The sequence below is a fragment of the Falco punctatus genome (assembly GCF_963210335.1).
Source record: "Falco punctatus genome assembly, chromosome: 4".
Taxonomy (NCBI): Eukaryota; Metazoa; Chordata; class Aves; order Falconiformes; family Falconidae; genus Falco; species Falco punctatus.
In genome coordinates, this window is record NC_137583.1 from 63467239 (window position 1) to 63494600 (window position 27362).

The following is a 27362-nucleotide window of genomic DNA, read 5'->3' on the forward strand; positions in this document are numbered from 1 at the left end:
GGGAGAGGTTTAATTCCATAGACGTGTCCAAATTGACACCTTCCCTTTGCTGTATGTAAACTTGTATTTAGCTCCCTGTTGACCCTGAGGTTTTAAGCCCCATTGCTCCTTGGTAGGTGACTGACAGGCATACGCTCAGACACAAGAGAGATGTAGACATGGGCATTTTTCATAATCTGATTTGGCAGCCTGCCTTCCACTATCAGTCAACAGACGCCGAATGAAAAAGTGAAGGGAAAACATGCCCTGATGAATAAAATATGAGAGATTGCTGATCACAGGCCATGGATTGTCCAGGACACCTACCCTGAGATCTGGAAAACCATCTCACTAGGCTTCAAACCTCCCTGCCTGTCTCCTGCCATGGAATTACTGTGGTCCAGTGTTCTCAGCCACTTACAACTCTGGACATGCACTGCTCACTCCAGACCCATATATTGAATGTAAAAGCAAAGCTAAATGACATCTCTTTTTGGTTTGTTTCTTTTTTCTTTTTTCTTTTTTTTTTATTTTTTTTAATTATTATTATTTAAATGGGACCAGAGGAAGAATATTAGATGGTTAGAAACTTAAAATCTTTATACTTTAGCTTGCCATGCCGCAGCATTGTAAGGATGAACTTAGGCCACAAAACCTCTGACAGCTAGAAGTAATGGATCTAGGTGGTAAACCGGAAAGCTGGAAAATGTACTGATATTCCTAACAATTCTTTATTTTTATTCTGCTAGATAATGACTAGCCACAGGAAGCCCTGACCTACTGACCTCATTCATCATGTATGCCACTATTCTAACAGAGGTAAAATAGACTGGACAGTAGTACCTTTGTCTCTACTTCTTTCAATTTCTGGATGGCCAAATAAGCAGAGGATAATCTCAGTGGAGGTGTAAATGCTCTAAGAGCTGTAAAGAGGTGTATTTTACAAGTAAAACTTCATCTTATGCATTTTTCTTTATCTCATGGAATTCTAAATATTTTCTGTTTCTATTTCTGGAGGCTGGCATCTTTAGCGACAGTAAGATGGAACAAACAAAACTGAAGGCCTTGAGATTTACAAATTGGGGGCATGGGGCAAATATGTAGGTGTTCGTGAAACATCATGTAACTTCTGAGGGATTACTGGTGCTGGTTGAAAATGAACAAGTCCAAAGCAACATGTGACTTTGGATGTCTGTCCAGCTGCAAGTATCTTCTGCTTTGACACTGTTTCAACAAGAACAGAGGATGCAAATGGTGCTGTCGTCTGGATGTCCACAGAGGAGTTGTCACATGTGCTTGCTAAAGGGTAAATGAGAAAACCTCTTGAAGCCAAATCAAACATACTGGGAGCACGATTTCTCATGAAGCATTTAACTGTGCCGCAAACTCTTTTTTTATCACTATGACTTCATTTATCCATGAACAACTGCAGTCTAATTGTCTTGTCATATGAAAAGGTAAAAAGTGCAGCTTTGCTGACTTCACTGTTACCAGCAGAAGTGACAGAAGGGTTGGATCCTCTAATGTCTGATCAGCTACGTGCCTTTATAACAGCAGTATCCTTCAAAACCAGTAAGTCATATTTTGGCAAAAGCAATTATGAATTTTATAAGCTATCACTCGAGGATTCAGCATTCACCTCTAGGTCCCACCATCTTAAGAATGAAATATTGAAAACAACAGTGAACATGACAGCATGGCTTTTCCTTGGCATAAGAAACACTACTTCTCTATCACATCCAGATGTTGAGACTGTTCTTTAATTTATAATTTGAAATCATACATCTCCTGTACTTCAAGCCCAGGGCAAGGATACTTCTTTTATGCTAAATAAAGTGATCCTTCTCTATAAATAGTATGTGGAGTCTAGCCATTGAAAAATGTATGTGTGTGTGAAAAATGTTTATACGAGAAAGTAATATAGGACAAACTGGAGCTATAGATTCATTTTCTGTGCCCAGGTCAGGGTGTGACCAGAAAAGGGCAAATATATATATATATATATATAAAAATTTAATACACTTTATTATTAAAATATTCACCTTATTAATATTATCAATATTAACACATTTTATTATAGTCACATATTTTTGTAACGATGAAATACTAAGTATATATGCTAGGTACTGATTTTAATTTCTTAATGAGAAAATCTTTCCCCTGAAAGTTCTTTCAATAAAAAAGAGAATAGCGGAGAGATAAAAGAAGATATGTTGATTTTTTAAAGAAAGAATGGATAAAATTAATCCTTTCCAGAGATAATATTGGGAGTGATGGGAGTTCAAAAGATAAATTTGATAATCTATGACTCATTTATTATAACAATAGGAAAGGAAATGCTTTAAAGAATATAATCAGAATTGATCAATCCCACAAGATTTATGGTGGAAAATAATTATGGAAGTACACATCATATTTAAAAAAATAAAATAAAATCCTAACAGTAAACTGATCCAGGGGAAAAGTCTATGGGATTTTAACAAATCTCAGTTTTGCAACTTGTTTGCTGTTCTGTGTGCAGATCTAAATTTCCAAATTAGTTTACTTAAAACTGTGATTTATCACAAATTATTTAAAGCACTTCACAAGAAATGTTCTGATAAGTTGTGGGGTGTTTTTGGTAAAAAAAAAAAGAATTGTCAGAGGGATTATAAAAAGAATCACACTAAATTTCACTTACTGCATCTGCTAGTAAAAACTCCCAATGTTACCTTTAAACTTTTCCAAAAATTAATATATACAAAGATCTAATTTAATCTTAATTTTGAAGTATAGCTCCAGAAAATGTTTTTACTGATCTTACATCCTGTTATTTACAATGATAAGTTATTTATTTCACATAAACTGCATAGCACTGACTTTTAGAAAATGTTATATATATTAAGGACTGCAAGACAATTACAAGGATTTAGAAATATTAATTTCCAACATGAGTAAATATTGTTTACTCTATACATACCATATACTCTATGTTGAAACCAGTGGTAAGAAAACTAATAAGGAAATGGATCACTTCTTCCACCAGACTACATTAGAAAGATATTGAAGTGCTATTGCAAGCCAGCAGCCTGACTGGCTCTGAGTGTGTGATTGGGAAATGATTGAAAAAAGATATGAAAAAGCCTATAGGTAAGTGTCTGAGGTTTATTTTTGTTTGGTTGGTTGTGTTTTTTTTTTTCCTAGACAGTGAGCTTGCATGAATTAATTTAAACAGTTCACAAGATACTGCATATTCTGTGAATAGTAAGTCCATATTCCCTTCACATGCAAATTACACTCTTCTATGTATACATATTTAGCCGTATGTATCTGTCATAAGTTACTATGCACTGTTAAGTACTTATTGGCACCCTCTTTCAGACTGTGGAATCAGGTCTCACCTGACTTTATGATGGCATCAAGTCTCTACACATGTAATAGCTGTCGCTGAAATGAGCAAAGAACTCCAGATCACTCGGTAATTTTATGTAGTTTCCACATTCTTGAAGAGGCATAGGCCAAAACCGAGCCAACGAGCATTCAAATCTTCTATCCTAAAATAAAAGAAATAAAAAAAAAAAATTAAGGGTCCACAAAGGAAGACTGAAAATTCTATTTTCTTCTTCCCATGATCACAGTAGAAGTCAGCACAGACTATGATGATTGTTTTGCAAGCCATTACAGACACAAGAGATTTCACTGTGCATGCAGTTCTCTAGCATTTTGCTTTTTCAAGTGAAAGTGACAGGTTTCTCAATATTTATAGACTTTGTTTCTAGGGATTACAGCAAAGTCTTCAAAATTTCCTGTGACTACTCCCCTGGACTTGACCCAGAGTGTAGCCTTCAGACAAGCACGGTGATCCTGCAATTCCTGGTCCAATTTAGTACAGATGTGAATACTGCCAGCCATGGCTTGGTACAGCACACTTTCTACAATAAGACACATCAGGAAGCCTTGCTGACAGCCTTAGGGTAAGTTCCTTGTCAGTTTACAGAGATACATAATAGTGTCATTTTGCTGCTCTCACATTGCTCTGTTTTATTTTTCAAATGCCCACCTTGGGTTGCCTTGCTAACATGTGTTAGACAGACTGTTTTTCTTTTCTTATAAAAGAGCACATTTGGCAAGGTGTCCAGTGGTTTCTGCAAACATCCTTGAATGAAAGCTGTACTTTTCTGCCATACACAACGCATGCCAAGGAGGCAGCTCCTTTTCTTGCTGCTTCTCTTTGCTTCTGTCGTGTCTTGAGTTAGATAATCACACAATAAAAAGGAGCACTGCTGTGCTGCTTTACAACTTTTTCCAGATTCTCAGTGCAGCTAAAAATTATTTTTTGAAATCTCTACATGCAGTTGATGATATACTATATGAGACTGACAATGCTACAAAAATGGGAGGAGACAACTTGAGCTTAAAAAAAATATTTGAAAGCATTTTCATTTCCACATTTTGTAATACTGTTTTAACACTTTTTCTTTTTTTTCTTCCCCATTTGAAATTTTTCCTGTTGTCTCCAGAATATATGGGATGGAAATGAGCATGGAGGAGAATTATGGAGCAAATTTAAATTTTTAATGACTGTTTTTAGGAGAAATCTTTCTTACAGAATCCACACACTGAAAAGAATGTGACTCAATATTTTCAGAGAATAGCAGTACTAAGAATAAACCATATGCAAAAATGTTATTTTCAAGGAAGTCTTGCATATTTCATTTCTCATGTATATTCATATACATGGATATAATATGGGTATATTATAATATAGAGTAAAAGATATATATACTTTATAGCGTATATCTCTGTTGATCTTCAAAGTGCTGAAAAATCCTAAGGCCTTTTTGGGGGTTTTAAATGTTTTGCTTTGACACAAAATCCATCAGTAAGATTTCAAGCACAAAGAAGCTGAAGAATTTTAAATAACTTTGACAAAGAAGCAACTGAGTCAGAGCATCTGGTCAAGCACTGAGAATGTGTTCTCTTCCAAGTTCTGCTTGGAAAAGTCCTGTGGGATAAAGCCCTGAAGGGAGGAGAGGCCCAGGAAAGCCAGTAAAGATTCAAGGATTACCTACTCTGAGCTCAAGAGCCGTCCATCCCAATGAACATGGAGTCAGGCAAAACGCCAGAAGGCCTATGTGGAGAAACAAAGTGCTCTTAGCCACACACAGTCACACCAAGGAAGCATATGGAGGGTGGAAGCAAGGGTGGTGAACATAGAAGAAATACAAAAACATTGTCTGAGCATCCAGGGATGAAGTTAGGAAAGCTAAAGCCCAAATGGAGTTAAATCTGGCCAGGGATGTCCAAGAAAAGAAGAAAAGCTTCTATAATTACATAGGTGACAAAGGAAACTAAAGAAAATGTAGGCCCATTGCTCAATGGGGGTACCTTCTTACACAGGAGACAGAAAAAGCTGATGTACTGAATGTCAAATCGGCCCTCAGGGACCCAGGCCCAACGGACAGTGGGAAAGGCTGGAGCAAATAAAATTTACCCTTGGTGGAAGAGGATCAGGTCAGGGAATACTTAAGCAAACTGGACATACGTACCTCCATAGGCCCTAATGGGATGCACCCACACATGCTGATGGAGCTGGCAGATGTCATTGCAAGGCCGTTATTGATAATCTTTGATTGATCGTAGCAACTGGAAAGAGTGCCTGGATACTGGAGGAAAGCATTTGTCACTCCTATCTTCAAGAATGGCAAAATGGATTACCCAGGGAACTACAGACCAGTCATTCTCACCTTGATCACTGGGAAACATCATTCTGTGATGATAAGAAGAGCGGGATAGATATTGTCTGTTTGCATCCATCCTTGGCTCCAAGGAGCCATGACATGTATTAGCACTAGACAGGAAGCATTGATTTGGAATATGATACCCTGTAATAGACTTGGTTGTAGTGACTTTAAACTAGTGGAGTTAAAGGTCCTGAGGGTGGTGAGGATGAAGCATGGTGCAGTCCAAACCCTGGACTACAAGTCACCAAATCTGGATTTATTCCGGAACTGGTCAGTGGGATCCTGTGAGATGCAGCTCTGAAGGGTAAAGTAGCTCAGGAAAGCTGATGAGACTTTGAGGACAGCATCCTGCAAACACAAGAATACTCTATCCCAATACTCAGGAAAACAAGAAAGACCTATCAAGAGGCTTGGCTAAGCAGGAAATTCATGCCAGAGCTCCAATGCAGAGACAACACACGGGATAAGCAAGCAGGAACAGGCTGTAAAGGAAGAATAAAGATATATTTCCTGGGCACATAAGGGTGGTGTTAGGAAAGCGAAAGCTGAAATGCAGTTAAAATTTCCAAGAACATCACAAGCAACAAGAAAGATCTCTACTATTACACTGGCAGTGAAAAGCTGAAAAAAAACAATGTCAGTCTGTTGCTGGGACATGGAATGCAGCGCTAGCAGATACACATAAGGCTGAGGTATTCAGTGTCTTTTTTCATAGAATCACAGAATCATTTAGGTTGGAAAAGATCTTTGAGATCATCAATTCCCACCGTTAATCCAGGACTGCCTAGTCTATCTATCACTAAACCATGTCACTAAGCACCACATCTATGCATTATTTAAAAAGCTGCACCACCTCCCTGGGCAGCCTGTTCCAATGTTTGACAACACTTGCAGTGAAGAAATTTTTCCTAATATCCAATCTAAACGTCCCCTGGTGGAACTTGAGGCTGTTTCTTCTTGTTCTGTCACTTGTTACCTGGGAGAAGAGATCAACCTCCACCTGCCTACAGCCTCCTGTCACGGAGCTGTAGAGAGCAGTAAGGTCCCCCCTGAGTGTCCTCAAGGCTAAACAACCCCTCCCCTCAGCCACTCGTCATCAGACTTGTGCCCCAGATCCCTCAGCAGCTCCATTGCCCGTCTCTGGACACGCTCCAGCACCTCTATGTCCCTCTTGCAGTGACAGGCCCAAAACTGAACACAGGACTCAAGGTGCTGCCTCACCAGTGCCAAGTTTGGGGGGGATGATAACTGCCCTTCTTCTGTGGGCTACACTACTTTCTGTAGAAGCCAGGATGCTGTTGGCCTTCTTGGCCACCTGGTCACATTGCTGGCTCATCTTCAGCTGGCTGTCAGCCAGCACTCCCAGGTACTTTTCCTCCAGGCAGCTTTCCAGCCACCCTTCCCCAAGCCTGTAGGTTTGTGTGGGGTTGCTGTGACCCAGATGCAGGACCCAGCACTGAGCCTTGTGGAACCTCATACAATATCCCTCTGCAGAGCCTTCCTGCCCTCAAGGAGATCAGCAAACACTTCCTCCATTTTTGTGTTAGCCTTTGCCACTGAGGTGCCGCAGGCCTCTGTGTTTAGAGGAGCAACGGATGAGCGTGGAGCCTACCAGCAACGGATGAGCATAGAGTCAGGGACTGCTTGGAGAACTTGGCCCACACAAGTCCACAGGATCCAATAGGCTGCATCTGAAGGTATGTGCAGACTTGTGAATGTCTGTGTAAGACTGCTCTGTACCACTTTTGAAAGGATTTGGAGACTGGAGAAGACAAATGTTACATCCATCTTCAAAAAAGTCCAAAAGAGCAATCCAGAGAACTACAGGTTGGTCAGCCTCCCTTTAGTCCCTTGGAAAATCACAAAACACAATCTCCATATTCTCCGCTCTTCCATCCCTTCAGCCCTTGGCTTTGTCCTCTGTTTGTTATTTGAGTTAAATATTTTCCTGATCTTGTTTAGCCACATTTTTTCTTAGAAAAACATTTATCACCTGATTTTAAAAGTGAGAGTTTTAAAAGAGATTCCATTAATCTCTGCATATTAGGCAACTGCCTGGGGTGCTAGACATCCAGGATCAAACTGCTGAGCTTTATTCTCTACCCAGAGGAAAGAGAATAGCTACAGATGAAAAGACAGGGAAAAAATGATGATAACCCAATGCCATCTCCCATGGTAAGATTCCTCAGTGTCATCAGGGACTGAGTATTCACAAATGGAGTGAGGAACCGTCAGCAGGACAGATTGCCCACTCTCCTGGTGTCTGTCACGAGGGACACACTTTCTTGGTATCTCTCTTCTGCGTGAAAAATACTCTTAACTAACAGCTAATCACTTCATTCAATACCCAACATGAAACTAAGGCGCAAAACCTGATGATGGCACGTGGGCAAGTACAGTGCACACTGCAAGTGGGTGCATACTGAGGACGCAGACTGACGGCTTTCATGCTGAATGAAATCTTCTACTCAAAAGTGTGTAGGCTGATCTGCTTGTGACAGGTTTTCACAGCCGTGCAGTAGTGTTCACTGCAACTCACTGCCTAACAGGACTCACATACAGCCTTTAGTGCACCTCAGGTTTAACAGCATGCTTTGCACCATGTGTTTTTTGCTGTATTTTAATCAGGAAAGTGGAGAATAAATCCAGTGTGCTACCTTAAAATGAGCAAAACCAGAAAAAACATGAAAAGCCTTCAAAACCAAAAGGAATTATTTTTAGAAGATTGCAGAATTGTTTATAAGAACTGCATATAGCTTCTTTTAGTAAATATCGTAATAAAGGTTCATTGATTAAAAGAAATTGGCTCTATTGCTCATAATAGCATCTCATTGATTGAAAAGCATTACCTGTAATGGTTTCCTCCAAAGCAGCATCTGTTATGCATTAACCTTTCAGCCTTCAGAATCATGGGATATGAATTTCTTGCTCAAACTACTGGTCAGATGATCCATCCATGACATTTAATAAATTGCAGCTCTGCACATAGATTCAGGATCTCATAAAAACAGGGAGAAACACATTATGAAAAAAGGCACATTTTTTCATGATACATGGTACAACTGAGTCCTTTATGTTAAAACAACAAAATTAACTAATCTCAGTGTGTAAACTGTTTTATTAAACCTACCAAACAAATTTAAAAATAATCATCCAGGCTTTAATGTTAAACAGCAATATAATGATTGAAGTTTGAATGAAAGAAAATCTAGCTTGTCTAGTTTGTTGAAAAAAAACATACAAGGACAAGACATCTCTGACTTTCATCTTTGTACTGGTTAAAATGATGTAGTTACCTATCAAACTTACATTAGTCATAGTGTGTGTACGTGGCTATAGGAATACATTCATATATGATTTTCTCTATTGTAACTGTCTTTTCTTAAGAGTCAAAAAATCTTCAAAGATTGCTACAGTTTATTATTATTATCAGAGTTTATGAGAGAAAATTTATCTCATAAAGCCATAATAAGGTTAGTTTTATTATAGCGATTTGACTGTTTTCAGTCAATCTCTAAAATAAATTTTATATGTTCATTTTTTGTTCTGTATAGAAGTTATTTGCACATCTTAGATTGGGATCTAAACTAGCTTTATTAGAAATGAAATACTGTGTCAGGGGGAAGCTTTTATTATTAAAAGTCAATTTACTTTCTTATCTAATGAGACATGGTTCAAAATGATTCACTGCCTATCCTGCTGAACAGTTGCAGTATAAGCAACAATTTAGCCCTTAAAGAGACTTGTATTTGTGACTATACAGGACAATAACTGATACAAAACTATGTAATGAACTAGTTATTAAAATAGTTTATTAAAAATGAAGTCTTAAGAGGTTTGCCAGGGGTTCCATTTCAGGAGTTAAATGGAGTCTTACTTTAATAAAGGCAAATGGTACACAAACAGATAGCTTTTAAGCAGTTCATAGGCGAGTAGTGTCTGAGTCACATAATGGGGATGTAAGTGGTTCAGGAATAAGAGGGAAAACCAACATTATGCTGTTAATATGCTTTGGTGCCAGTATAATGGCTAATACTGAACAGTGTAGAAAAGAAGGAAAAGCAGGAAAAACAAAGAAAAAGAAAAAGGTTACAACCAGTGGTACATGGAAATTTGAGAGTATGAGAAAAATAAGGAAGCTAAAGAAGGGGGTAGGAGGGATAAGAGTAGTGAAGGACTAATGTATCCTCAGGGAGGGTCAGTCAATGTGACTTCTTGTCAAGTAGATTATCTGTGTGTAGCATAGCACAGGAATGACTAATATCCAGCAGAACAGCCAAAGGATCTAGCTGGGAGCGGCAGGGTGCTGATCTTTTCTGAAATCCTAGAGTATAAGGTTCAGATAGGCAAGAGTATTTATGTTCTTAAAGTGAGGTTTAGGCTGCTAAAGCTAATAGTATCAACCTGACCCCAGTGCTCAACTATAACTTAATGACAGTCATTTAAACTTGTTAGCACCCACTTCACACGTGAAAAAAATTTGTGAGAGCTCAGTGTCATTTTCTGTAACCTGAAATTGTCTCTTGAAAGGTCTGAAAAATCTGATCATTACACAAACTTAGTAAGGACCCAGAAATTAAGACTTTTCTCTTACAAGGTCCTCTAAGGATTCAATCCAGGAGTTGAGCTCAGACGTTGATTCAGTCAAAGATTCAAATTCCTTTACAAAAACAATTACAGTGGCTATATAGTTATCTTTTAAAAGACAGCAGAGAAGGAACAGACTTGGAGAAACTGCTCTTACTTCCCATAATTTATAACTGTCCAGTGGGAAGCAACTGATTCTATATCCACCTCTGCTTTTTGAGGTTCAGATCCACATATCTCCCCTGTGAGAACAAGTACTAAAGTACCTATATCATAGTCTGGATATAGGTCAAGCATGCATATGAGTCTGTTGTTCCTGTCATACCAGATTTTGCAGAATATATGCCAAGATATCTTAGGCCACAAGAGCACCAGAGGTGTCTGTTCTCTGCATGCTACTTGTTAGGGTGCTCACCTTAGAAGGTCAAGACTGCGGGGAGTTAGCTTGCTCCAGGAATAATGTAGTCATATTCCACAACAACAGTTTCACTTAAAATGAAGAAACAATTTTCAGAACACAAAATAGAATTGAAGCATCCTCTTTTCCCTTATAACCTGTTGACTACAGAAATGTGTTTTCACCAATGTTTTGTCCCGGAGGTCATGAGCATGTGAGGACAGCAGGTAGAAGAGGGAGGGAGAGATGATTTACTCTAGCTGACATAATGACCTAGATTCTGTGTGTAATCACTGACGAGAGGAGGGTGTACTGGAAGTCTGCAAGAAATAATCTAGTCTACCCAGTTTACATGTTTTAAGTCACTATGCAGGGAAATCACATGATTCCACAGAGGAACTCAGGAAAAAGTAGGTGTCACTTCCCCTACTACCACTGCATTCTCTTAGGAAGAGGCAGCGATATGAGGTTTATTCAGCCTAGAGGAAAAAATCCTTATTCATGAAGTGATGTAGCTGCATTCTCCATATCTCCTCTTAGAACAGATTCCCTGTGTAGCTAGAAGATAACCAGACAGGAAAAGCCTAATTTTTCCCTAGAGGCTGATGCATTGAGGCAGAGGGATGAGGAGATCTAGAGACCTGTCTCCTGTACTCATACTGATTTTTCATTTATTTTAACTATAAATTTGGAGATCTTCTAGCATATAAAAATTTTTATATGTGCCAGAAGATGGAATCTAGAACAGCATTTCTGATATTTCTAGTGCCATAACCACTCGCACAAAAACAGAGCTTTTGCCTATTATATTACAGATTATTAGATACATTTATGATTAGTAAGCTATACTCATAGTCCTGCCTGTCCAGTTGCTCTCTTTCAAAACAAGAGACAACAAACACATTCATCATGCTCTGGTGGTGAGGCTATGTTTTCATGTACAAGAATGAGAGGTCCAAATTCTTTCAGAAGGAACAGAGTTCCCACTTCTTGGGTGGATGTTATAAGCCTGTATTATAAGGCAAAAGTTCAGTTCTGTCTTTGATGAAGTGAGGTAACACTTAGGATTTCCAGAGGCCTACTCGCACAATTTAAATAGAGGTTCATAGAATTGGAAAAATCTGATGGAATTTCATAGAATCAGAGCAATCTGGTGAAGGTTTGTCCTAAAAAAAAAGAAAAGGATCTCTGGAGGTCACTTAGTCTTGCCTTATCTCCAACAAGCTTTATTGACAGCACTGGTCTATAGACTGATGACTTTGTCTTACCGAATCTTGAAAAGCTCAATGGATAGGGATTGTTTCACAGCTCTGGATAAACTTGTAGTACAGAACCATCTTGCCAGGAAGAAAGATTTTCTTAATGTTCAGCAAGAACCTCCCAAGCATCAGCATGTGATCACTGTCCCTTGTTTTGCCACTGTCACTAATGGGAAGAGACTAGATCCATTATCTTTCTAATTTCCTTTCAAGTTCCTGTAAGGTGCAATTAGATAACCCCTTCCACAATTTCTATTAGCAAACCCAAGTCCCTCAGGCTTTCTTCATAGACTGTGTGCCCTAAGAAATAAGCATTTTGGTAGCTTCTTCTCTAAAGTAGACATGCCTAAATTATACACTAGTGTTACTGAATTTATGGGTGTTTACAATGGAGTAGGAGTCCTGAAAAGTAGGCAGATTCAATCATTGTACAGAACTTGAGTGGATTTTAAATACTGCTTTGGAGACAACAAGGCAGATGGGATTCAACTTACACATTGCATATTTTGTCACCTAAATCCTTTGATAAATTGGCACACAATGAAATTACTAATGCAAGTCAGTGCTCTCATGAATGACTCTTATGAATGCCACTCACTGTTCATAAGACTGGCCAAATGGTATTCAAGCCAATATATCTGCCAAATAAATCCAGCTTTTCACAATACCCTCTCCCTTGGGAAGACAAGATCAGACTCTAGGAATACAGTAAACAATTGCCTTTCTCCCTAGAAAAGGGTCCAGAGCTGTGATCAATATTTGCTGTCAGGGGATAGTCCATACAGACTCAGAGATTGAAGGGTTATGAGGGCTTGTCCCTGGTTTATTAGACCTCCTTGTAACAGTAGTCCTCTTTATTACGCTTCTCCATACCAGATATCAGCACGGAAAATCTTTTATTTCAGCATGCAGTCAGAACATCTTCTCTACTTTCAGCTGAGTGCTCCCAGTCACTTAACAAGTTTTCCTTATTTCTTGTACTAGTAAATAGCCCAAAGAGATCACTAGTACAGCATGAAAAATACTGTTTTAGCAAGGGAACTGTCATCCAGATTGACTTCACATTCATTAGGACTGTGAGACATTTATTTAAATATTGCAACCACTTTGTACTCCTTAAGATAAATGTGTAACAAACCTTAAGGAATTTTGGGGATCAGTTCATACTAAATTGGCTATAAACCAAATATCCAAGTCTGGGATGATGACATCAGTGCTGGTTCTAGAGGACCACTAAAGAAGAGGCCTACGGTTTCTGAATGGCCAGTAAAGAGAAGTGAAAAAGTGAAATAATTACAGGACAGTGTGCAGCTCTGCAGAAAGAAAGTCCAGGATGTGGTACATTTGCATCATGTGGTTCAGGGAGTTTAGGAAATTAATGAAGTTGCATAGACTTCCATGGGGATGTAAAACAAATTCTGCCAAATTTGCAGGTTGCTTTGGGAAGATACTTCCGTGCATTGTAGTTTCTTTCCAGACATGTAGTCCCTAGGCCCCAAGTTAGGAAAGAACATTTAAGACAAGTATTTAGACAGCATTTCTTTTTATTATTATTATTATTTATCAAGGTAAGCTCTGAATTTTGAGTCACAAGATAAGTATTTTACTGTGAAATGTTAGAAATATATGAACAAATCAGGTTGTACTGATTTTTACTGTACACATTTACTACATGAACTTCAGGAGCAAAAATGGAAACTTTGAAAGTGTATTTTCTTCCTATCAGTGAAAAAAAAAAGAAAAATAGAGTTTCACTTGCTGAATGTAAAACTTGAACATTGCAAGAAAGGGTCAAAGCTGCAAATTCACAAGATGGGTAATGTTTGTTTAAGACACTGGTGTGTAGTTGTGTTAGTCAGAAAAGAAGTTTCTCAAAGCCCAACCAACACAACAAAACTTTTTGTTTTCCATTGCTACACCCCATCTTAATTTCTTTCAGTAGTTTGCTATGCATACTCCTTCACTACAGTTATTGCTAATGAAAATGCATAGCACAGAACACATCAGTACAACCTATCAAAATTGCTTTTCAAAAACTCTGCTTCTTAAGAAGAGCAAAAAAGAAAGGAACATTTTTCCCACATGGGAAATATTCAAAAATCTCAAAAGTGGAAGGACAATGAGGATCATCTTGTGACCTCCAGCATAATGTGTGTCATGGTTTAACCCCAGCCATCAACTAAGGACCATGCAGATGCTCACTTACTACCCCATCCCACAGTGAAATGGGGAGGAGAACTTGAAAAAAAAAGAGTAAAACCCATGGATTGAGATAAAAGAAGTTTAATAATTGAAATATAACAACAACAAAACAAATAATAATAATAGTGATGATGTTATGAAAAGGGAGACAACAAAAACAGAGAGAGAAATAAAACCCAAGAAAGACAAGTGATGCACAATGCAAACGCTCACCACCTGCTGACTGATGCCCAGTCAGTCCCTGAGCAGCAATTGGTGCCCCCTCTTCCCCCTAGTTTATACACTGAGCATGGTGTTCTATGATATGGAACATCCCTTTGGCTAGCTCAGGTCAGCTGTCCTGGCTTTTGTCCCTCTTGGCTTCTTTTGCATCTCCTTGTTGGCAAACCACAGGAAACTGAAAAGTCTTTGACTTGGAGTAAGCATTACATAGCAAACATTACTTAGCGACAACTAAAACATCAGAGTGTTACTAACATAATTCTCATCCTAAATCCAAAATCACAGCACTGTACCAGCTACTAGGAGGAAAATCAATGCTATCGCAGCTGAAACCAGGACATATGACATACAGAACAACAAGCAGTAAGTTCTGCACTGATCCCATTACTTCTGCTTTAACAGCAGGTCGTCATTAAAAAGAAAGTCAAAATTGAAAACTTCAGCTGATGGATTATATACAACATGTCAAGGTAAGTTGTTCACATGGTTAAATTATTTCATTCCTACATATTTTCATCTCATTTCTAGACTGAATGTGACATAGATCATGCTTTTTTCTTCTAGATTAAAAATTAATCTGCTATCTAAAATACCTTCCCTGTGTAGAATAGGATTAAGATAGCTCTTAATCTCTTAGATAAATTAAATAGATGCAGTTTCTTTATATTATAGGAGGCTTTCCAGACCTTGAGCATTCTTGTAGGTCATTTCCTGAATGCATTCTAATTTGTCAACATCACTTTTGAAGTGTGGATCCCAGAATAGGATATTGTATTACACTGACAGTTTCATGACTGCACCATAATGGACTATCAGGAGTCACTGAGATAATATGGCTGTGGATATGAGGTGATACACATTTTTTTAAAAAATAAAAGAATGGTGAAATTCATGCTGAGAACTAGATCAAAAGTTAATCTATGTCTAGGTTGCAATAGTGGGGGGGGTGCATTACAAAAACTTGGTTTTGATGCTGTTGCTTTACAATGTGGAATATCGATATCACCTAAAAAAGTCCCTTAGATTTATTAGCAATTGCCAGATTTTAGTGTCTTCTAATTTTTTCTTGTCAGAGTACCAAAGAAAGAAGACTTTGGTCAGGACAGTAAGTAATAATAAAAGTAATAATATCCTACAATGTTATAAGGTCATAGGAGGCTTTACTATTCTTTTGTAACCATTAACATGACCACAAATCCAGAAAACAGGCTTCAGAAATATGGAGAAAATGCAATCTTTGATTCTCATGCTAAAACGGTCTACTTGCCTCTAACCCAGTATGTACTCCTTTTCCAAATGTGTGTGGGGAGGGAGCAGTGGCAAGTGGGCACTAGTGGCACATTTTCTCTCTCTTCTTGTCTGGCAGTGACACAACTCTTTTCTTTGGATGCCTTAAACTTATCAAAAATAAAGTCATAGGGTCGTAGAATCATAGAAACCTTTAGGCTGGAAAAGAACTTTGAGATCATCAAGTCCAACTGTTAACCCAGAACTGCCAAGTCCATCACTAAACCCTGTCACTAACCGCCATATCTATGTGGTTTTTAAATACCTTCAGTGATGGTGGTTACAGCACCTCCTTGGGCAGCTTGTTCCAATGCTTGACAACACTTGAAGTGAAGAAACTTTTTCCTAATATCCAATCTAAACCTCCCCAGCATAACTTGAGGCCATTGCCTCTTATCCTGTCACTTGTTATCTGGGAGAAGAGACCAACTCCACCTGCCTACAGCCTCGTGTCAGGGAGTTGTAGAGAGCAGTAAGGTCCCCCCACATCTCCTCCAGGCTAAACAACCCCAGTTCCCTCAGCTGCTCCTCATCAGACTTGTGCTCCAGACCCTTCACCAGCTCCGTTGCCCGTCTCTGGACATGCTCCAGCACCTCTACGTCCCTCTTGCAGTGACAGGCCCAAAACTGAACACAGGACTCGAGGTGCTGCCTCACCACTCCTGAGTGCAGGGGGAAGACCAGTCCCCTTCTCCTGCTGGCCACACTGTTTCAGTTACAGGCTGGGATGCTACTCACCTTCTTGGCCACCTGGTCACATTGCTAGCTCATCTTCAGCTGGCTGTCAGCCAGCACCCCCAGGTCCTTTTCCAGCTTCCCATCCACCCTTCCCCAAGCCTGTAGTGTTTCAGGGGGCTGCTGTGACCCAATAAGAAATATTTAACATTGTTTGGACATAAGTAATGCCACACTGGCATTCAGAACATGAATTCAGAACCAGCTTTCCTCATGGCCTTAATTTGAAGATTAGACCAGATATCAAGACATAATGGTCTATAAATCAGACTTGAATTTATCAAAATAGTAATACATCATATGGATAATGTCAAACTGGAACTATGATGTTACATGTTCCTCCATCTTTATATTTTTTCTTTATAGCATGCATTGCTGCTTCTATGGAAGTCAGTGAGAATACTTCCAATGAATGAGTGCTTGACTGAATGAAGAAATGCATTAATACATTCCAGCTGTAGAATATCAAATTCAGGTCTTGCTTCTACAGTTTTTATTTGTAAAACTGTCATTAAGTTCAAAACTTGTCTCATGTTTCTCTTCAAAAGTATCTCAAGCTGGTCCTAGATTTTATGGTGTGCATGTAATACAAAAATACCCTATTAGAAATTATATTATCAATTACATAACTTTGGCTCATATTTCCCTGTATTTTGACACCATATATTAATTTAAACAGGCTGAAATCAGGTGAATTAAGGTGACAAGCAGAAGAGGACTCTGGGACCTCTAGAACTGCCAAATAGGAAAAATTGCTTCTCTGATTTCATTTAAGAAAATAACATTATTATTATTTGGCCCTGAAGTATTGCATCCGTAAACTGATAAAATTATCCAGAAAGGCCTCAGAGACATCTGAATATTCCCAGTTTGAACAGTGATATCTTGAGGAATAAATTTACATTTTTAGTAGCTTAGTTCTACTTTATGTAGCCCCTAAAGGGCAATGTTGTTCAATATACTGTGTTGAAGCAAAATATGGCTGTTAAGTGTATTTATTTAACTAGCTAATGTTCATTTGCTTATCTGCCACTTAAAGACACTAATGCTACACTGAGCTTCATGTCACTTGTTTAATAATACCTACAGGGAAAGGGTAGAAATTCTGCAACTTGTTTGAAACTGTTTGCTAGTATGGTAAAGTATCTGATCTTGTGCTGGGACTGGGGCCCTTCCATGTCTATACTGCAGCAAATGCTCTCACATGACAGCAAAGCCTCCTTCACTATCAGTGGCATAGCACATGCCTTTCACAAATAGCGTTCACAGAGTGATCACAAAGGCTGGTCACAGAGGAATCGTACAAAGCACGCTCAGTAAATCCTGATATATGGCACATGAACATGTAGCCTGGGACCTCCGCAATGTACACACCTTCCCAAACAGGCAGACTGAGCCTATCTCTGCAGAATGGCACTGTATGTGCTCCTATTAACTCCAAGGTCCTCTTCCTTCTGCAGATAAGGAGTAGCCAAAATGGATGGATGGAAAAGACAAACTTTTCTAGGAATCTAATGTTACTATTGATATGTAGTGCCTAGAGGATTCAAGGAACACTGGGTTATGCTTACCCTTTAAATGCAAGCAAGCAGAGACAGTCCCCATCCAGAAGGGTGCCTAATCACGTTATAGCTATATGTAGCGCACAAGCAAACAGGCAGCAGTTAGCTCTGAAGCAATGCATTGATGACTACCTTAGTAAAATAATTTTTGTGGTAGAATAGCATTAATTCTGAATACAGTTTACATTTGTTAATGCATATCCTACAGAAACCTCCATACACACAGTAAAGAATAATTTCCTGAAGTTTGTAAACTCTTTACATCCTTATAATATAATAATTCTATTGCTAGATTTTTTAGACTTAAGCTTACTCATGGTTTCCAGGGGAATGAATACACTTGAGAATGCATCTAAGAAATCTTATTGATTAGAAGTTAGAGTGAAAGCACGTAGTTTGCTTTAATATGCTTTGTGCTATACATGGTATGCTTTTACATTTGTATACTTAGTGTCTTACACCATAGTGAAAAATCTTAGCTGAAGCAAGAGAGCTTTAGTTTACAGCTTTTCTTCCTTAGAATGGCAATTATCAGTCAAATCATGTCTGAAATATTCCCAAAATATTTGATTCCACAGAAGGGAAGCACATTTCTCATAGGCATCTGTGAATAATTAAAAGCCTTCCCCAATATAGTTATTCTACTTTCAACCTGACCTTTTCTATTGTTTTTTGTGGAGAAACAGTGTTTACCATAATTTTCATTTCCTTAGTATATTCATTTTGGGATGCAGAAAGACAAGTCATCAAGTACTGTTGTCATCAAGTACCTGCTCCATTAACTTAAAATTTTCTTAGTTGCAACCTATTTGTTACCCATACCTACCTCTCCCCTCTAACTTTTGGAGAAACACAATGCACTTCAGTGCAATGGTCATGCAGGACATTTTGAAGTACATCCTTCTACACAACTCTAATCTTCTAAGTCCTTCATGTCCACTTAGCAGACATATCCTCCAGGATCTCTATGTTTCACAGATGCTGGGTGAAATGAAGCAGACACTACATGGAGCACATGATGTGTCTTGTCATATGGCATTACCACTTCCATATCACTCTTCCACAGTACACATCACTGACACTTTTGAAGGTCCTTAGGCTGACATTAAATGCCTCCTTTCTCTTGGCCATGAGCCCAGTGAAAGGTTCCAGAATGCATGGAGGCACAGAGCAAACTGGACCTTCAAAAATGATTGATGGTCTCACAGCTCTACTTGTGCCCTTGTCTGCAAGGCAAAAGTATTTCCTTTCTCATTCCAGCAAGCAGAAGGGTAAGAGTAATCTGATAATATATAGCCGATTGCAATGTAGAGATCAGTATCTGAACTGATCTCCCTACATTTCTTCCATAGCTGGTGAACATCTAGTCTGTAGAACCAACAGTTCTGGACTCTGCTTCTTCATATTCCAAAATAGATCTGTTAAATAGGTCATATATTTTGTACTATGAAAGTGATCATGTCTCATGATTTTGAGCCCAAAGATATTAGCCAAGACATTGACATCTACAAGTAGATCTCATGGTAGGGTTCAGTTACCTGGAAACAGGTGTCTAGTGCCTATTGACACTACTGGTAAGGTTCTGTATCATAACTTTCAGCTCTACTTGGATATCTTCCCAAGTGGAGACTTGAGGTTCACATGACACTACGTGTCTCTTTTTAAGCAACTGAAACATACTCCTAGTGTTATCAAAAATTTATTCCTTAAGTGCTGGAAGATAATAGTCTTTTCATATCTTTTTAAATAACCCACCATCATGATCATCACAGTGATCAATCACTTCTTGAAGTACTACAGGAGAGCACACTCCTATGTTGATAAAGCCTTTGGACTTCTGTGAAATCAAGAAATAGATGCACTGAAACTGCAAAGGAAATAAGGGTTGTCTTTTGCCAAAGCTTGACATGATGTCATAGTCACAGAATCACAGAATTATTTATTCCCTTGCCTCCCAAGGGACTCTGTCAACCAGGCTCCTAACCAGTTCAGGTCTGCCTTCTGAAAGTCCAAAGTGGCAGTTCGGCTAACCCCCTACAATAGGAGTCTGTCAGTTAGATATTTTCATTTTGCAGGACCTTCTTACAGAAAGGTCACAGTCTTTTGACAAAGTTGTGTCATGATTAGTGTCCAGAGTTTGGGAAGAGAATAAGACTGGCAGAGTATGTGTTTCTTCATGTGATGCAGCTATGGGCCCAACACTTTTACTGTGACCTTTTAACACACCACATAATGTAAAATCTCCTTTATATTTTGAGTATACTATGTGGTACACAGTATGTACCAAGCGAATGGTTTCTTGGAAAGGACTACCGGAGTTTGTGATTTTTTACTTTCAGTTGCAGCATCCCTGGGAAGATAGTTTAGATAGTTTATTGTTCATGAAAGGCTGCATACAACATATTACACAATATAGCTGATATTAAAAAAAAAAAACAAAAACACAAACCAAACAAAAAACCACACACACCCCACACACATAACAAAAAAACAGAGGCATATGGATGTACCAATTATAAAATAATCCACCTTAAGACTGCATTACAGTGATTGTAAGGGCTTTCAGTTCAATAACATTAAATCAATGCTATTAGAGAGAACAAACTGGATCAATGTAACATCTTGGTGAAGACGTGGCCTTATTGTTCATTACTAGGAAAAAAAGAAAAAAAAGAATCCTTTTGAAAGAACTATTCATGTAACCATTAAGAAAAGGAAAAATACATAATTGGATAAAAAATTCATAGTTTTTGTTCTTTACCTAAAAGGTTAGTAATAATTAGTGTGGCAGTCACGTAAACACTCTCAGAACTTGCCATATGTTCGTGCCAGCAATACTACTTTTATTCAGACTCAGTTGGCATCAGAATAAATATGGGAGAAAATATAGGATACTTTCTCAACTAATAATTGTGCATAGTTTCATCACCCTCCTTCTCTCCTCCTCCCTATTAAAAGCATTTTTAAGCTTCTGCTTTCAAATGCAGATTCTGTCTACTGTCTCAATACTATATGCAGTCTTTTTCATGAATCATTTGTAAAATATAAAGACTAATTTTTTTGTGCTTGGACTGACATGCTAAAAAAAGATAAATCCCATAGTTGTTACAAAAATGGTATTGTTCAGGCAGTTTTAACCTCTGAAGAATTCACATAGTAAATGGTTACTCTTGCCTACTTGATATTAAATTTCTGCTCAAAGGAATTATTCTTTTTGAAAATTACCCTGGATACAGATTCCTTAAAGCTTTATACACATAAGTGTAGGTAAAAGAACCTGTTTTCCAACAGGATCTTGTGCAGAAGACAGACTATTATAAAAACCATCTCCTGAGCAGTATGTATGCGTATGTTCACATCCTGCATCTCTGCAGGCAGCTAAAATGTTGGATTGCCACCTATGCTTTTTGTAAACATAACAGAGCTTCTAGTGACCACCACTTCATAAGAAACCTGGAAATATGGTGCCAACTCTTGGGTTTTTGTATTTGCCTCTCAACTGAGCTTAGGCTAAAACAATTCAAAGTTTAATTTGTTCTATAATCTAGTTTCATGAGTCCATTCTGCTACATCTAGGATCACTGTAGCTAGGCTAAACCTGTCATCTCTGTTTTACAGGCAATCTGAGCTCTTCATGGGTACAAAGCCGATTTTCATTAAAGTGGCTAAAAAGAGGTCTCTCTTATGAGATATGGTGAATTAATATGATAGTACCATCAGGACAGAAGGGGTAGATAAAAACATCTGGGCTTGATGCTGTATATCCCTCCTGTCCACACTAGATAGAGATATGAGTCCACACTATCACAGATAGTGGATTTTCACGCAGGCATTCCCTGAGCATGGGTTTGAGCCTATATAATGTATATAGAGAAGCCACAGATAAGCTTGTGGAAGAGAAAAAGCAATGGGAAGAAATTAATTGCTGCTTTTTGTTCCCAAATAATTGGCTGTAAAGATGGAGCAAGGCTTCTTGGACAAAAGGGAGCTAAAAGAGGAGAGATAATGAACAAAATCTGCAGCAAGGGAAATTCCAATCAGGTATAATAAAAAGAAGTAATGTAATGCAGATGGTTAAGTACTGAAAGAACTTGGCCTCTCCAACATAGAAAACTTTTATAACTTCATTAGACACATCCCTGAACAATTTAAGCTAACTTTGAAGCTAGCCCTGCTTTGGGCTGGGGACTCCAGAATTTCTGTTCAGCCTACTTTACGATGTCATAGACATTCACCCACCTCTGAAGGATGGCATAGAAATAACCTGACTATAGGAGAAGCAGATTACACCACCTGCAACAGGAGATGTTGCACTCTGCTTCCCACTGTGTCTAAACACTGACATACAGAACCCACCACAGGCCAGTTTGCCACAGGATTGAAAGGCATATTATCCTTTATTATCACTGCTCAATATATCTTACATCCCTTGTGATATGATAGAAAAAAGTCTGTGCATTGTGCATATTTCCTATCAGAATTTTTGTGCACCTAGACTTTTGCACATCTTTTAGAGAGAAGGAATTTTAGAGAATGCCTTTCAGCATTTCTCTAAATTTAAATTACAAGCTGACATAATATTGCTGTTTAGGCATGTTATGTTCTTGAATAAGCTTGCAGCACATTTGAGCATGGTTAGAAAGGTAGTTTATGACATCCAGCACAGGATAAAACAGATTATAAATTCTGTGAAAGAACAGTTGTTATACTGGCTTGCTCCCAATACTATTTAAAAACTATTATTTAGCTGTTGGCTTCAACTTCTGTGTTTTGTTGCAGTTTTTGCCTGCACTCTTTTGAGAATGTTTTAAAAGATTTTCTGCTACAGAGACTGGTTGGTATTTTAGAAATGCTTCACAAAGACCACTGCATCTGCTGATCAAAGTATTGCTGTATGGTGATGATATGCAGTACACTTGAAGGGGATATACTGAGAGAGTAAAGATGAACAATCAACTGAATTTTGCAGTTAAAATAAAAGTATAGCATTTCTTTAAAGATGGCAATATTTTTCCTATCAGATTCCCAGGATTCTTAAAGTCATGGTTTTATTTTTAACTGCATAGCGTTTCAATGACATATGCAATGCCTACTGATCTAATAAAGGCTGTCAAACTCTAGTAAAACAAAATCATCTAATTTGACTCTAAAAGCCATACATCATAATATGTGTGGCCTGCAGTACTATACTGATTCCAGTAGGCTAGTTATATATCCCTGATTTATAGCAGTCAATGTTCTGGGAGTGTCCTTACATTTTTCTTCCTTTTATTTTTGTTGACCCCTGAAGGTACACTTGTAAAAAGAAAATCATATTGTTTGGTCTCTGTTTACTTTCTTACAAGAAGGGTAAGAATTCCTGACTGACCTGAGCAAAACCCATGTAGCTATAAATCTTTGATTTCCACTTACTCTTTAGATAGAGTCCATTTAACTAAAAAGTGTTTTGCAACCTAGTGGGTTTCAGAAGGCTAGTTCATTTGTTTGATCAGTCTAAGTTAAATGACAGGATAAATACCTGTAAAGAGTAAAATCTCAGATGTAATTTTAAAATTAATGGAAAGTGGTTTTTTTTTCATTTTCAGATATTTTCCTGTGAAAAGAGAAAAGGTTTCTCTGTCAAATGTTCATGTGTGTTTGTATGAGTACCAAAGGGTTTGTAAGGGTACCTAAACTAATCAGGTAAACTGATAGAAATGAAAAATATTCAGTTCTTCCATTCTTAAGACTTTTATTTAAATCTTATGCTGAACAGGTGGACATAATGTACAAATATATGACATTTAGTAAAGCTGGGAGAGTTTAATCACATCTGCTTTGGGGAAACATACAGGGCTAGAGATGTAAATCACTGCCCAACAGTAGAAAGACACTGAATTCTTTACTTAGAAGTGAGTAGTCTAACCTCTTACAGTAAATTTAAATTGCAAGACAAGGTGCAGACTGAACCCCTCAAAACCACTGAGTTCATTTATAAGATATGCATCTGAAGTTCACTTTGAACCAATGCTTTCTGTATCGTGGCACTCTAATATTTACTCTACAAAATACAAGTCTGATGCTTTGTGAAAAAATGTACTTTTAATTGGTTTCAATTATGTAACACTTTTGTCTGTAATAGAACAGGCTTAGAAAATAAGTGATAGCCACACCCCCATTGTTGAATATAAGTCTTAAATGTTATCTGTTGATTTAATTTCTTTTAAAACAGACCATTATCATCTTTAGATGCACAAGTGCCGTTAGACTGCTGTTACTGATGTTTAAATACCCTAGTCAAAGATCAAGCTGACAAACCAGGATAGCCACCACAAAAAATCAGTCTCACAGTGAATCCCCAAACCAACATTGTGATAGATACAAACTGGGTACAGAGACAAGGAAAGACGATTTTGTAACTAGAAGAACCTGTCAGAAATAGAACTGAAATCAGAATAACTAAGGTTCTCTAGTCTTGTGGTAGTCTGCAAATGAAGTGAAACTGAGTATTTCATCCCCACTGAAGGCTGGTCAGTGGTTGCTCTCCATAGACTGCAGTGCTCCCACTGCTTATGGGAGTTTCAGTAGCCCAGACTGTAGAAATCTGGGTTATGCAGCCAAAGGTTTCAGGCATACTGATAACAAGTAAAAGAGTCAGTGTATTTGCATTTCACAATCTTATGTAATTTCAGTTTTCATTTTAACACGATGTCTTGAAACTAGCTGGACAATCAAAATTTTGATGGCTTGACTTTTAAAGTACAGTTGATTTGTACAACAGTTTGCTATATTATACATGCTACTATAAACTTACAATGATTGCATTATGCTTAATACAGTAATTTTGTCCTTATATTATAATGGTTGTATAGTGATGTGAAATATAATAACCACAAGTATTTTCAGGGTTCAGTAAGACTCACAGAATGGTTGGATATGCAAGTTGTCTATAAAGTACTTGTGCACTTACAGTTATTTATGTACAAAAGAGTTCTTAAGCATCTAAATCTTTCTCAGCTTTTCTCTCATTCAGCATATTTATCTGTTACTACATTGCAGGGATTTATGGCTGTAGATAAGACCCTTAATTTGTAGTTTGCTTACTTCTTATGTCTAGATCTACTAAGCTACTAACAAGTGCACATTTATGCAAAAATAAATTATTTGACACTTTAATATTAATAAAACAAACAGATAATTGAAAATATAAAAAAATCTGAGATTAATATATTCTATCTCCTCTCAACTGGCTATGCTGTAAAGTATATTCTATCCTTACACTAAGACCTAAACTAATCAGGTAAACTGATAGAAATGAAAATATTCAGTTCTTCCATTCTTAAGACTTTTATTTAAATCTTATGCTGAACAGGTGGACATAATGTACAAATACATGACATTTAGTAAAGCTGGGAGAGTTTAATCACATCTGCTTTGGGGAAACATACAGAGCTAGAGATGTAAATCACTGCCCAACAGTAGAAAGACACTATGAATTTAAGTGTACCAAGATGATTTACCTGGGCTGAAGTTCTGACCTTCATTTACCTTACTTTTTAATTTCACCTTAAGTTGCACTATTCTAGCAAAGAAATACATTCACATCCACCCAAAATTGAGCTTAAAATTTGAACTGAAAATCTTCAAATGAATAAACGGTTTCCCTTAAATGTGATAGAATGATTTATCCCTGTTGAATGACAAAAGAATGCAATCTCATCAACCCCACCAATGTCAAAAACATTGGTACAAAATCTGTTTTAATGGTTTCAAGTAGTTACAAGAATCCCTCCTCATTACAGTATTTAAGACCTCAATGTTTTTGCCTCAGCTGACCAGTTTAGAAAATCAGTGACAAAGTTTGCAAGCAGAAGCAGTTCAGTGGCTATTAATATATTGACTAAAATGAAATATAATTTGAAAGTCATTTGAACTATATGTCAGTCATGACAGTTTGTAAATGAACTAGTAAAGTGTACTTGAGGATGAATGTGAATGTCTTTGGCATGTTATTGCTCTTTTCTGTGGCCAGGTCTTGACCTGATTAAAGAGGTCTCAAAAGTTTTCAAAGCTATCTTCATAGCTCAAATTCTGTACCTATAAAACAGAGTGCTTGGCTGGACAAGAGGACAGGTTTGATGTGTTGCTTTGGTAATGAGTGATTGGAGAAAGCTGACAGGACAGAAGTATTTTGTTTTAAGCACCCTCCTCCAACCATCCCTGGAAATGAACTAAATTCCCTTGATGAAAATTTTACATATAGGAATGTAAGGAGATAGAAGCAACAAGCACATTTGTTTAAAGCAACAAATATATTTGGCAACAACATTCTATGTACCACTAAGGTCTTGATTTCACAAAGAGTGGGGAGTCTGGATGCTTTATGTCATTCTTGCTGCCAGCACCTGCCATGACAATTTCCATATTCCAACCAGCTGCAATCCCACCTTCAAAAAATGAGGAAACAATAACAAAAACCTGAGGGAAAATTATAAAAATATCATATTCTTCTGTGTTTACCTGGCTCTACACAATTTTCCTCAGGTCTTAATAGACAACACGGAGAAACAAAGGTATTTCATGTTGTCAAAGTCTTTCTGTTTGGTTAAAAGTCAGTATTTGTTGTAATTGTTAAATGTCCATGCAGTAGTACCAAAAATTTTTTTTGGGTGTGAAAAATAATCAAAAACTATGATTCAAATAAACGTGTGTAATATTCCAATAAGGACAGTCTAATATTTACCTATCTGGAGTAAAATATATTTTTTTTAAGTCTTTTAAGGTCTAACATAGAGCAGGTAGTCTGTAACCATAGAAATCAGCCATGTTGATGGAGAACCCAGCTAGGCTAAGCAAAGAAGGAATTGTGGTGCAAGGAAAGATCTTATTTGTGCAGTTTTGCATGCTACTGAAAACGTGAAGATATTGGTTGCTGTTGAGTGGAGCTGGTCAGCGAAAAATATTTCAGCAAATGTTATCTAAAAATTAAAAATTACTTCATCTTCACTTTTTCTGCAGAGCTTTGGAATTCACTTGAATTTCTTGCTGAGATGGAGCTTTTTATTTGCACATGAAACTACATAACAAAAGTATTATAAGCATTTGTACAGAAAATACTAAAGGCTAAATGAGGAGCTAATCTTCTGATCATATTAGAGAAAAAGGATCTTCCAACAATGATAGGAGCTAAATATATTAAAGACTCAATCACATCTTCAGCAACTGGCTCAGGTATGACCTGGTAGTGACTTGAGACTATATCCCCCCTCTGAGGCTATGAAACATTAAGCATTACTGAATAAGGACATAAAAAACTGCCAGATACTGTAATTCTGATCAGTCCTAATTAAGTTTGGGGAAAAAAACATCTAACTAGCAGCCCTGTGAAAGGACAATTAAAATATTTCAGGGTATCATCAGTACATAGACA

The 27362-nt window shown here is 37.7% G+C and overlaps 1 long non-coding RNA gene across 1 annotated transcript in view; it reads left to right on the forward strand.

Annotated features, from left to right (window-relative positions):
• The first annotated feature begins 322 nt into the window (after positions 1-322).
• LOC308062894 overlaps positions 323-27362 on the forward strand; it is a 41212-nt gene continuing 14172 nt past the window's right edge. Inside the window, exon 1 of the long non-coding RNA XR_013927737.1 lies at positions 323-27021. This is a non-coding gene — a long non-coding RNA (uncharacterized lncRNA). The remainder of the gene's footprint in view (positions 27022-27362) is intronic.